Source organism: Alligator sinensis, unplaced genomic scaffold (genome assembly GCF_000455745.1).
Source record: "Alligator sinensis unplaced genomic scaffold, ASM45574v1 scaffold348_1, whole genome shotgun sequence".
NCBI classification, from domain to species: Eukaryota; Metazoa; Chordata; order Crocodylia; family Alligatoridae; genus Alligator; species Alligator sinensis.
The window spans coordinates 1,932,793-1,946,830 of NW_005841932.1; positions in this window are offsets into that span (position 1 = coordinate 1,932,793).

The window sequence follows — 14,038 nt, forward strand, 5'->3', positions numbered from 1 at the left end:
AGGTGGGAGCTCTAGAGAGGTTAAAAACAAGGTCTGTAAGACTGAGCAGACCTCCACAGAGACTTGACCTTTAAATATCCATTTCTAGTTTTAGATAAATATAATGGTTTATTGGTAAAGCAGGGTAAATATTTTTAAGGGTTTTAATTTGTTGTTAATCCTTTATAATACCTTGTAATTTATATTGTTTGTTATAAAGAAAGGGAGATGTAGACTGATCATAGAGCCCTGGAATTCCAGGCCTACTAGAGAAAACCAGTGGTTGTAATAGGCATAGAGTAATAGAGTGGGCAGACCAGGATGGGGAGCAGATTACAACACACACAAAATGGTTGCATGTCTTTGTTTCATACCACAGTAGCCAGTCTGAAAATAACTAATCATGGGGAAGTATGACAGCGAACATGTGTGTATATTATAAGTGTGTATGCATGTACACAGGGGTGTAGGTTGTGCACACACACACATGCACACACTAGCCCCCCAGTATGGTGCTCAGAATGAATATAGGACAACCTCTTTGAAAGAGAGGCTCTAGGAAGCTTATCATATCCAGTGCATCAGCAGTTTATGTACGATTATGTAATAATGAAAACTGTAGTTTTGAACATGCAGAAAAATGAAACTTGTTCATTTGGAAATTAGCTGTATCTGTAGATATTAATACTTACTGTGATATCTTTACAGTGTTATCCACTTTTCTATAGTATAAGGACAGAGCCTTCCTTAATCATGGATGATCCTGCTTTAGACAGGGATGATCCTGGTTTAAACAAGGCATTGGATTAGATGACCATTTGAGGTCCCATTCAGCCCTAATTTTCTATGATCACTAAAATCTCACAGTATAGGAAAAATGAAGTATGTAAGATGTGTGTCTTTGGTGTAGAACCCAAAGTAAAGCTGTTTACAAATTCATAAACAATTGTTTTGCTTGTAAGTATAGGTAAATCTTTGTTTGCTTCACCTTTGCCTTTAGTGATGGTCTGCATATCTATTTAAATTTTTGGAAGGAGAGCTGACCCATTTCAGGTCAAAAGAAGTTTTGTTATTGACTTCAGTGTGGCTGAGATTTCACCTTTTATGTATATACAGTAAGGAAAGCAACTCACTCTCTCACTTATAAATGCATGCACTTTTTTTCTATCTAGCGCACTTACCAGTTCTCCTGTTAACCCAGGCCACATCTATATGAGATGCTGACTGCACAGTAGCCCATGACTACTGTGAAGCAGCGTCACTTGACAGGAAGTGTCACACACTGCTACTATGCAGTAGTCACAAACTACTGCGCAGTCAGCATCATGAAACCCATTCAAGGGCAAGACTGTGCAGTAACTACAGTTACTGTGCAGTCATTTAGTATTTGTTTATACAAGTACTAAATGACTGTGCAGTAACAATTTCACAGCATCTCATGTAGACATAGCCCCAGATCCCTTGTTAACAGAAGGGTATTGAAATAGCCAGTTCCTTTTGTAGGCGTGTTCTAAGCTTATGTATTTGAGATCTTGCATTTACTTTTTTTTGCTTTAATTCCTGTTACTGACTGGGTGGTCTATAATAGTGCTAGTTTCTGTAATGTTAAGGCATGGAAGAAAGCTATCTTCATCCTTAAATTTATAACCCTATCATTTCAATTCTGTCTGAAGACATTTCTTAGAACCAAATATAAAGATCTTTTGTTTTACGTATAGTTTTTGTTTGTTTGTTTTATTATTTTTTTAGGTTAAAAAAATCTGTATATCTAATTAAATATGTATGTAACAGAGATATAAACATTAACAAGAAAAGAAAATCACGAGAGTTTAGGCATAAGCGGTACCTCTACACATACGTTGAGGCTATAATTACAATGTGTCAGTGAAAACTGACTGATTAATCAAGTCTGCTGGAGAATTATTACTGTGCTCCAGCAGACTCCAGCATCATGAATATCAGTGTCCCCATGTTGAAAAATTGCAGTAGGGGCACTTTAACTAAAGCTCATTCAACAAGCTTTATTTAAATTGCCCCCGCCACCATTTTTCTGTGCAGACACACTGATACATACAACCCTCCGGGTGCTTTAATTAAAGTGTCTCTAGGACCCACTCTAATTAAAGCATCACTGCCCTCCCCCACCTCCCAGGCATGTGTATAAATGCCTAAAGTTCTTAGTGGGCCTACAGGACATTATTTAGGACACAAAAGAACTTGATTGTGGAAACATAATGTGGCTTGAATTTTCACCAATAAGTAATTACTGGGTGTGTCTACACAAGATGCAAATTGTGCAGTAGCTTAATAACAGTGTGCAGTAGCTTGCCAGGCAAAACCTGTGCTCATATGCTACAGCACAGTAGTATTAAGCTACTGCACAGTTAGTGCCTGTAGAAACCCATGTGCTGGAACTACTGCACAAGGGTAGTAGGACTAATATTGACTTTTCGAGTTTAGGTGTGTTTTACAATTAGATATTCTTGATGCCTTTAAAGCTGCTTTGTGTATACACAAGTGAGACAACAAAGCCAGTGGGTTTGGAGCGTCCTTGGAAATCTAGTTCAGAGTTCTAGTAATTTTTTTATAAGCAGCATTTTCACATTAATGTGTGCAATGCATCCAGTGCCTATTTCTATTCATGCTCTAGAAGTTTGGGGAACAGCACATTTCTCAAATGTCATCTTCAAAAGAGGTCCTTCTTAGATGTTTTTGTAAATTTTCAGATGTTTTCCACAATTTAGCAGCTTCTCTTCATCATGAGAGATTACTGAAATCAATAACTAGTTGAACTAAAGTATTTATTTAAAAGCATTAATAGCTCTGTTAATGCTCAGCACCATATTCAACAGTGAAGGAAACTACAGGGGATGGGGACTTCATGGCTCATTTACATTCCGTTGTTGGAAATGTAATGAAAGTCTCCAGTGGAAGAAAAAAAAAAAGCATATTACATAATTAAATATAATCTTTGTTACTTTTAGTTTAAATTAAGGATATGTGTATTTGAATTCATAGCAATAGTCTACAAGACAAAGTAAGTTACTAATGTTATTTTTTGTAAATGCTTTTTAAGGAAGAAGGGAAAAAATAAAACAAAGCTTAATAGCTTAAAACACAAAATCATCATGTGTTCAATGGACCTAACATAATAGTGTGAGTTAGAATTTACAATACTTAATAGTATGTGTGTGGATTTTTTCATTATCAAGGCTGAAAATTAAATGCTCCTTCTCTGCAAATTTTGAAACACCTACTCTATTTGTATTTCAGACTACTATAATCTTCTTACCATGTAGGAGACTTTACATAAAACGTTCAGATACTGTGCATTAAGCATCACTAAAAAAGCATGCACTTTTCCTACTCAACATTAGGGCTGCCTAATGTGCATTTAGTCAGTACTTCACGTTAGAGGTACTAAATTTAAAGCACATTAATGAACATGTAGTTGCACCCTGTCACCCTGCAGTTCATCATAGCAGGGTTTTCAATCATTTATCCTAGGTGTAGTGATAGAAGTATAATTCAGAGTTTCTCCATAACAGGAGACTGAAGGAGTTGGGAATTGGTAGATGGTTCCTCAGTTAGACAGAAGCTAGTTTGTGATTTAGAGAGAGAGGGAGAAACAGCTCTGCAGAAGTTGCCTACTGCTCCACAAATAAAGTTAATTATTTTGGTCTTCTCATCCACATATGCACTCACAACCCAATGACTGCTAGATGGTGCCAAAAGGTTCAAATGAGAAAAAACTTTAAAAAAAAATAATCAGAATTTCAAATTGAAAAAGAAGTTGGAAACTGAGGGAAAGTGGAGCAATGCCATCATGTGGAAGGACAAGAGCCATTGTAAGTGATCTTCCTGCATGTAACAAGGACAAAGAAGAGCTCTGGCCGAGTCAGCCCCAGTCAGGGAATCAGGGCAATTAATCCCCTGAGGCCTGCAGGGCTTTGCCTTTAGCTTCCGGTTCCAGTCCTGGCTTGTGGCAAATCCTGACCCTGACTTTTGGGTTCTCATTCTGATTCTGGCTTTTATTCCTGATTCTAGTTCTGACTTCTAGCATATCCTGATTGTGCCTTGGCTCCTTAGTTCTGACCCCAAGAACCCACCTTCAGACCCCAAGAACACAGCCCCAAACTTCTTTCACATGTCAGTGATTGTCCCTGACTACCCACACCCTAGCCCCTAACATAGCTATAACTTAAGTAAAGGATAGTCAGTCATAACATTTTTACAACCTCTACCTGCCCTTCTGATGTTGGGCAACGTAGCAGAGAAGTGGAGGGCTTTCAGAGAAAGCTTTGCATAGTACCAAACAACCACAGGGGCAGAAGAGAAAACTGACACAGTCAACCATTTATCATCTTGAACATTATAGAGGAGAAAGCCCAGCTGCTTGTAACACTTTCACCTTTGAAAAAAGGTCAACATATGCAGTTAAGTGCAATACTGTCCATATCTGAGGAGTACTGCATGCCAAAAAAGAACAAGACCCTTGAAAGACAACAGAACAAATTATAAATCAGCATGTTATTGAACTAAAGGGCATTTTTACACTTGCATCGAGTGTGTGGGGAGGTGGGGGGAGGAGGGGAGGAGTAAGAGCAGACATTTTAATCAAATTAGAGCAACTCCAAGAGTTAAACAGTCCAGAGTGTCTCCTATATCAGTGTCCCCATGCTTCAAAATGGGGCACTTTATCTAAAGCTCATTGAACAAATTTTAGTTAAACCACCCCCACTGTGATTTTGAAGTGCAGGGACACTGATACACGAGGCACAGAGGCTGGATGGAGTGCAGTAATAACCACGCTCCAGCAGACTTGAGTCTTCTACACATGGTAATTACAGTGTGTTGAAGCAGCCTCCCAGCTTGTGTACAGGTACGCAAAGAGACTGAATGAGACCTGTGTTTTTGGAAATCTGACAAAAACTCTAATTAAAGATAGGATTATTTGTGGTATTGCAGACAAGTGGATTACAAGAAAAGCTACTGCATGAGGGAGACTTGTCCCTAGAATAGATTGTCCAAATGTAGAGGGCAGCAGAAACTGTGAAGGCCCAGGCTGTAGAGTTGAATACACCAAAAAATATCCATACAATAGGCATGAAAGAATGTGAGCAGAAAAATCCAGCTCACAAAGTAGAATTTTCCATTGGTGAGGAGAATGCTAAAGAAGAGAGAGAAAATAAGCAGATGTGGAGAGCAGAATGACCCAAAGTGTTGTGATGAATTTGGACATACTTGTTTAAACTGTAACAAGAAGAACCATATACAAAAACCTCAGACTGGGATCATTCCAGAAGAATGCTGTATATATATATATATATGTGGTAGAATCAAACAAAATCAATTAGAGGGACTGAATTTAGCCAGTAGAAATGCAAGGAGAAATGGTATAATTTGCATGGAAGGAAAAGCAGGACACATTATAGGCTAACTAAATAAGATAATTACAACTTAAGCTTTCATGCGTGGAGGACCTACCTTGTGTGTAGTTACATCTTACAACTAGCATGTGCTAATTTTAAGGAATGTTAGTTGATATTAAAGTTACCATGTGCTTTAAGTAGTTGAACATTAAGAGTCAATTCGCTTGTAACAGGCACTGCTCTGACCTGTTATAGTACTCCTGTTACAACATGTAACATGCCCTTGGAGGGCTAGAAGGCAGGGGTGTGGCTAAGAATCAAGCTGGCTCTGTTCCTGCCCAACTTGCCTGCCCCCAAGGGCAGTGTAGATGGCCCAGTATGAAAGGTTCGTGCCCCAGGGGTGGCCGTGAAGACCCATGGTGGCTGTGTGACTCCTGCCCAGCTCAATCTCTATTACAGCCCTTCCTTAATTTTTCTTCCACCACACCTTGTTTTTACTAGAGGTTAAATAAGGGAGGCTACCCACAGGACTTAGAGTAAGCCTTAGTCCACTTGTAGTACCACTGGGCCTCTCCTGCACCCCAGCTCCTTTGATTTGACCCTTAAGCTCAATATACCTTCTCGGCTGGCCTGTGTCCCTGCCAGGCCCCTGTAGCTTTGAGGGATACATGCGTATCTGCGCCCCTCCGGGGCACCTGCAGCCTTAAGGGCTCAATGCATGGCTCTGTTTCCTCTCCTACACAACACCCCAAGCCTCATAGATGGTACAGTATTATTGTTCGCCTATTGAGGCTTCTGTCTTGCTGGCCTCTGCTACTTTACTCTCAGCTAGGCCTCCTAACCAGGGACCACGATGTCAGATCTGGCTTTAGGCACTAGTTCTGGTTTGTCCCCCTTGGGCGCCAGTCCCTTGCCTGGCTGTGCCCCTCTCAGGTGCTAGGCCATTGGCCCCTGTCTGGCTCTGTGGCTAGACTCTCAGACCCCTGGTCCCACATGCAGCCCCTCCTCCAGGCTCTTGGACCCCTGGTCCTGTACGCAACTCCTCCTCTGGGCTTTTGGACCCTTGGACCATTATGCAGCTCCTTCTCTGGGCTTTCAGACCCTTGGTCTAGCACACAGCCCCTTCTCTAGGCTCCCAGACCCTCTAGTCCAGCTCAGCCCACTCTGGGCTCATGGAACCTGTGGCCCAGCTCAGCCCTTCCCCATGGCTCTTGAAACTTCTGGTCTGGGTCCCAGCCTTTTTCTAGGCTCTGCCCCACCATCAGTCTGAGGGCTTCTGGGTTACCGGTTCCCTATATAGGCTTTGAGCCTGCCACAGCATACCTCAACGCTAAAACCCATGTTACTTAAATAAACAAGAAGCACCTCCACCCTCTGGTAGACACCTCTAAACCTTCAAGGGCTTAACATAAACATAGGTCACTTGCCCGTAAAACTCAATCTTTCTCAGCCCAGAAACTTAGCTCTATCCCAGGCCTGCAGGGTTGTTCGGAAAAATCCAGATCCCTTCAGGAGCACTGCTGTCTTGCAGTCAAGACTGGGGAGAGACTCGCAGGACTGACCCATGCAGGCTCTGGATTTACAGCTCAATTCTGAGCCCTCTTCCAGTCAGGTGAGTTCCTCATTAACAGGGATCCTGGTTTTCTCTGATAAAAAAGTCAAAATTCTCTGATAAAACCCCCAAATCTGCAATTGAAATAAAACACCTATATATATAGGTGTATATATTGTATATATTGTATATTGTGTATACACACACACACACACACACACACATATATATATATATATATATATATATTTACAATTTTAAAGCAACCTGAAAGCCTATTAGTGCCTCAATCACCATAGTAAAATAAATTCTAAATATCTAAACATTTTGGTATTTGATTTTGCATTTACCATGGAAAATAAGAGCTCCCCCTGCCCCCTTAGCTCACCTGGATGCAGGTCCAAGCCTCTCACTCCCCACCCACAGCCCCCTGGGCCCTAGTAGTGCCCTTTTCTCCCCACTCATAGCCTCCCAGCCCTGCCAGTGCTCCTTTCTCCCCACGTACAGCCGCCCTGGGCCCTATTGGTGCCCTTCACTCCCTACCTACACCCCCCTGAGTCCTTTCAATACCCCTCAGTAGCACATAAGCACCAGCTGCTGCCCATGGGAGGCAGTTGCTGCTATGGCCTGAGCAGGAAGCCCAGTTCTCCCTCCTTCATGAGTGTCATGGCCGGAGCCAAGCCAGTGTGGGGTGAGGGTGGCAGGCTGGTTCCCATTCCCTGCTTGTTCTTGGGAGCTATGGGGCAGTGGGTAAGTGGGGATCTGGGATGCCAGGGGAGTGGTAGGCCTGATCTGAGGGTGCCCTGCCTACCACCCTCCTCCCACTCCCCCCAGCTCCTTGCAGGCTGGAACTCTGCAAAATCCACGTGTTTCTCTGTTAAAATGAAAAATCTGCATTTTTGTCAGATAACAGGGAAAGTCCACTTTTCTCCCATTTTTGTGGGAAATGGAAAACCCAAATCCCTGATCATTAGGTTCCCCCTGCCACCTGCAATCAGCACATCCCAGTGCCCTGCTACACCCAGGTTGGGATCCCATCAAACACTGGCAGCCTGCATTGGGCTTTCCAGCCCCTGCATTCCCAGGCTGGGTTCCTGATGCCCTCACTGCCCAGATCAGGCCCATTTCCCCCACCAGCTTTTCTGGATTGGGCCTGCCTTTGTCCCTCACTTATCCACATCCAGACTGCTTGCCCCTCAGTTGTCCTCCACTGACCTGGATCAGGCCAGCCATCCACCCACTCCCAGTCATCACCCACTAGCCCAGACCAGGTGCACTGCCATGTTCCCCACCCGACCCTGCCTGGCCATCCCCTGCTATCCCAAATTAGACCAGCCATCTACCCCCCCCCCACATGCCCTGATCATGCTGCTACACACCCTCAGATCAGGCCTACCTCTCCCCTGGCATCCCATATCCCCACTTACCCCCTGCCCCACAGCTCCCAAGAACAAGCAGGGAATGGGAACCAGCCTGCCACAACCACTCTTTGGGCTTGACCTGGTAGCAGTGACTGGGTAGGTGGGTTCCTCTTCCATGTGTGCTCTTTCAAGACAATGCCATCAGCCATAGGTGAGCTGGAGGATACTGGGGGGAGGTGTGAGCCATAAGGGCTGGGGGAGAACAGGGGGAGGCCAAAGGAGCAGGGGGGAGACCAAGGGGTGGGAAAGGAGTAAATACCAAGGACCAGGTGGGAGCCCTGGGGGCAGTGGGAGGAAGCGGGTGGGGTGAGGGGGGGAGTCTGCATGGTAGTGGAGGGGAGTGGGGAGATTCTTACCTTTAGGGCCCCCAGCTGCCCCATTGTCATTTTGGGATAAGATAGAGTTGCTGAACACAGTGCTTCCTGGGATGCTGGATGCCCACTCCCAGTTAGTCTTGGGTCTGTGGAGTAGTCATACATAATGGCAACATGAGCCACCTAAAACCTATTAGAGATAAACCTCCCTGGAAGAGGCCATTCAGAGGGACCTTAGGATGTATTTAAGATAATGTATAACAACACCCTTTAGCAGATGCTGTGACGGGACTGAAGGAAACAGAGCTACTAAATAGAAAACAGTGATTAGAATACAATGGGCAAGGAAGAGGGAAGGAAAAAGCAAGGTAGGTAGGAGAGAGAAAAACAAAGCAGTTAACCCACTGGGGGACATAAAGCTTATAAAAAGTAATCCAGGAAGTGTAAGTCTCAGCAGCGACCCTCCTTTTCCTCCCCTCTTCCCTGCCTTTTGTATTCCAATACATGCTTTCTATTTAGAAGTGCTGCTTCCTGTAGTTCCTTCACAACATTTGAGGAAGTAAATCCTCTGCTTCTGAAAACTTACGCACTATATCTCTGATTTAGTTAGTCTATACATATATACCCTTCCTTCTGTCTGACTTCAGAACTACACAGGTAACAACCTCTCTCTTTATTCACATTAGATAATAGAGCTCAGGTTAATATTTTACCATAGCATGAAACCGAAAATTTAAATTGAGACCAGAAGTCAGTCTAACAAGCATCAATAGAAGAGGCTATTAAGGAGCATATATATTAATGAAAGGGAAATACATTGCTACCATCCCTTTTAAAACTGAAGTGCACAGACTCCCATTCACTGTGGTATTAAGAAGATTTCACCAATTTTGGGTCTGGCAGTTGGTGAGAAACTGAATCTACTGAAATGTATGCTTGTAGTAGAGGAGGACATACTATACATGCCTCCTGATAATCCTCCTGGCTTTCACAGCCCAGACCTAGACAATCTTCTTAGGAAGAAACCAATTGTTCTGGGACACCAGAAGCAACCATGTCCTTTTGGGAATAAAGGTACCTACAAATGCAAATATTATCATGCAGAAAGAGAAAATCAGCCCCTGTGATTTGTACCTAATGACCTTTGTAGTATGAGCAAATCAAGCTGGGAATTGGGAGACAGTCTCTCAGTTAGTCAGCAGCTAGCTACTGAGTTGGGGAGAGGGACAAAGGGCTCTGCACTGGTTGCCTAGGGTTACCATACCTCCAGGTTTTCCCAAACATGTTCTCTTTTTTGCCTCCCTGTCTTCGTGTCTAGGTAGGTTTTTAAAATTTGAACAAATGTCTGGGTTTTTGCTCTTTCTCTGCTTTCCTGGGGACAATCAGCTTGGGACTGCTTGGGGCTGGGAGCAGCAGGCAAGGTGATTGGCTATTGGGGGTCATGTGATTTCCACATTGGCCCCAGCAAGCTCCCAGGTAAGAGACACAGAGTATGAGTGTGCATATATGCATGTGCACATGCCTGGGGGCTGCATGGGGACCAGGGCCGGAGGGGCAGGTGCTGCAGGTCAAGATTGAGGGGCACCTGCGGGGCTGGGGGGTCAGGGGCTTAGGAGTGATGTACAGAGGCAAGGGATGGGCATATCACTTCTCTCCCTTGCCCCAATCATATACCCCTTCCCCAACTCCACCCCTCCTCCTTTGCCCCCCCCGTTACACAAATTGTCAATTGCTCAAATCACGAGCAAGAAGTTATAAAGGGGGATAAGGCAAGGTGCCATGTTTATTGATCAAATGATTAGACATAGAGGTTCACGCACACCATTCATACAAACACACACAAATCATCATATACATCATTACACACAGGCATACACATACACAAAACAACCATTTCATCCACACATACACCAGATATAGTTACCAGCAATACTTGCCCAATATCAGCCCAGGGTGGCCAACCCAGGCTTATTGAGTAGATGATGATGGTGTGAAGATAGCTGATTTAAAGATAACAGCTGGAGCGGGGTGAACAGATGCATCTGTGCTCCAATGAAACAGCAGTAGAGAAAAAGACTCACCCACCTTGGCATTTTCAAAGTGTTCTTTTATTAGGATTGGCATCCTTTGTTTCAGTGCTTTTGGGGTTTTCCATGCCCAGCTTCTGTTTTTGTGGTTGCTCTTCTTTTGTCTTCAGCTTATCTTAGCCTTGGAGTATTTTTGTTGCCCGTCTGGCAGAATTTTTTCTTCTGTTATCTCTTTTGTGCCCTCAAGCTTTAAAGGGATTCGTCAGCTGTTCATTAATTAGTTTACTGACTGGTAACCTACATTTGGTGCCTTGTTGCTTACATAAACAGTTAAATCTTCTTCTCTCATCTCTATGCTATTCTTTCACCATTCACCCTTTTACACATAGTCATACATAGAGGCTATGCAGAGTTCATTCACTTATGTCAAGCAGAAGGATACAAAATGGAGTTTTCAAGTTCCTTACAGGACAATACTAACATGGTTACATTTCACTATTATTACACTCTATGTTAACATTAGCTACATTAGTTCCGTTCATGTTACACTGAACTATGTTACCGTGCCTCCATAGGTATCCTCTTTTTTTCATACTGGTAATGTGGTTATGGTTGCCTACTGCTTCACAAATAAACATTCATTGTTTACTTTTTCTCATTTACATATGCCTGTGTTTATTGCATCTGGCGATAACTACACTAGGAATCCTCATAAAAATCCTGCTGTCCAAAAATCCATAATAATTCTTATGTGGAAGGAAGAGTCATAGGAAAGAACTGAAACCTGTGGGAAGGAGGGTAAGTTGAACAGTATCCTTTCTAACTGTAGACTCCTATGTTCTGTTACCTGGTATGGAATTGGGACTGGGACAAGAAGCTATTGGGTCTAAAGAGGGGACTTTGTTTTCCTTTAACCCAGAGTGGAATAGATTTAGTAATGGATTAATGAGGCATTGTCTCCTTTGTTGAGCCTCCCACCTGTTTTTTGTTTAATAGACAGGAGACCCTTTTCTGATATTGACATCTTGGAGATGTCAATATAAAATACTAACAAATAAAATTAATAAAATACTATGTTTTTATTACCAATTTTATTGCTGATTTGATGCAAGTTTAACAGTGCAAACTGAATGCCTTAGATTTGATAAAATCAGCCTATCTGACCAAACAGTACATCTCTCCATGCGAGTAAGCAAGGGTCTCAAAGCTGTATCATTCATTACTGAACACAGGAAAGTTCTGCACACAGAAGATGAGTGGAGATTTTGATTTTCATATGTGACTAGTGATTTCAAGTGCCTTTATGTTTTGGGTATCTAGACTAAGGATCTTGATTTTCAGTTTCAGAGTTCATTGTTAAATCCTTCTGAAAGTCATGCTCCTTTAAGGTATCTCAAGTTATAGGATTAAAAAGTGAGGTATTCAAAATCTGGCTAAGTATAGGCATTGAAAAAGGCTCCATCTTTTGACCTTCACTCTAAGCTTCCATGGTTAGGTTTGGAGGAAGCTGAAGACAAGTTAGCCTTTGTGGGGGAGAGCAGACTCAGAGCCTGCCTGCACGGCTGGAGTCCAGCAGGTGGGGGTGGGGCTCTTGGACACCTCCCAGCATGCCCTGTGGGCTTTCTGGGATGCCAAAGACTCCTGAGCAGAGCTGCATGGCCAAGCCACCCCTGATTAGCTGAGGCTAACATCACAGCTGTCCACCTGGACCTGATGTAGCAGCATCTCATCATGGCCATGAGCCATCAGCTAGCCATCCACAAATACCTACCCAGAGCACCCAGCACCTGCCAAGTGAGTGTGTGTATGATGCAAGTCTGTGGTGTATGTGTGTGTATGTGTGGATGCCCCAGATGCTGTGGTTCTGTGTGCACCCCATATGCACACACAGAGAACCCAGGAATCTGGGTCACACACACACACACACACACAACCCAGGTATTTAGGGCACGCACACACACATATACACACAATACAGGTATCTGGGACATAACTGGGCCACTTTCATGCAGCTGATGAGGATGATGCCTGCATCTTATGCAACTCCCTGTTCCCCAGGGTGATGGAGAGAAGGCACCACACTCCTGGGGTCCCTGATTTCATAACAGTGACATCATGCCCCCCCCCCCCCCACCATCCTTATCGGAGGCCTGGTCTAAGCCCTGATTCCCTGGCTCATGTAGCCTGGCGGGGAGGTGGGAAGCTGAACCACCAGAAGGAAACTTCAACTATGGACTGGGCCTGGCACCCTGAGCACATGTGGGTAGGGGTGGAGTAGGGGGCAATCCTTCTGATGATGTTTGTGCTCCCTGGCCCACACCATAGAAGGCTGCCTAGATCCACAAAGCCCTGGATGACTTCCTCCTCACCTGTTTGTACTGGGAGCCCTCCATAGATGAGTACCCAAAGGTAAGCATGTGTTCTCTTCTAGGTTGGTGGATCTCCTCTGGTGGGCTTTAAACTAGGCACATCAGGGGGAGGGGAAGATGAGGGCGGGGGAAGCCGTGGACCACCAAACCATGTGGCACCCACAAGGACAGCCCAGCCTGAAGAAGGAGAACATATGGAACCTGCAATCCATGGGGTGGCCAACAGAACAGCACAGGTAAGCAATAAGCAGGTAAGCAATGAGGGGCCCTTTGGGAATCAGAGCTGCGGGGCAGCAAAGGCACCAGTCACAGGGCTCAAGTGCCTATATACTAATGCTAGGAGCATGGGGAACAAGCAGGATGAACTAGTGCTCCTGCTTGCAGAAAACACCTACGACTTAGTAGGGCTAACAGAAACCTGGTGGGATTCGTCCCACGACTGGGCGGTACATATTGAGGGTTATAAGCTGTAAAGAAAGGACAGGGTGGGGAAGAAAGGGGGTGGGGTTGCGCTCTATGTCAATGAGCAATACACATCAACCCTTATCAAGATGGAATCAAAGGAAGAGAAAGTAGAAGGATTGTGGGTTAGGTTACATGGGGGTCAAGGAGAAAGGGATTTGGTGGTAGGGGTCTGCTACAGACCCCCACACCAAGGGGAAGAGCTAGATTTGAGGCTCCTGAGGCAGCTTTTGGAGACCATAAAAACTAAGGAGGCAGTAGTCATGGGGGACCTAAACTACCCAGACATCTGCTGGGAGACGCAGACAGCAAAGTCCCACCGTTCACGCAGGTTCCTATCCTGTGTACAGGACCTCCACCTGATGCAGGAGGTACATGGTCCCACTAGGGGGAATGCCTTACTGGACCTGGTATGGGCAACAGGGGATGACATGGTAGGGGACCTACAGATCAGTGGTCACCTGGGGGACAGCGATCACCAAATAATAGAATTCATCATAAGACGTCGAGTGGGTAAGGTAACTAGTAGGGTGAAAGTGCTA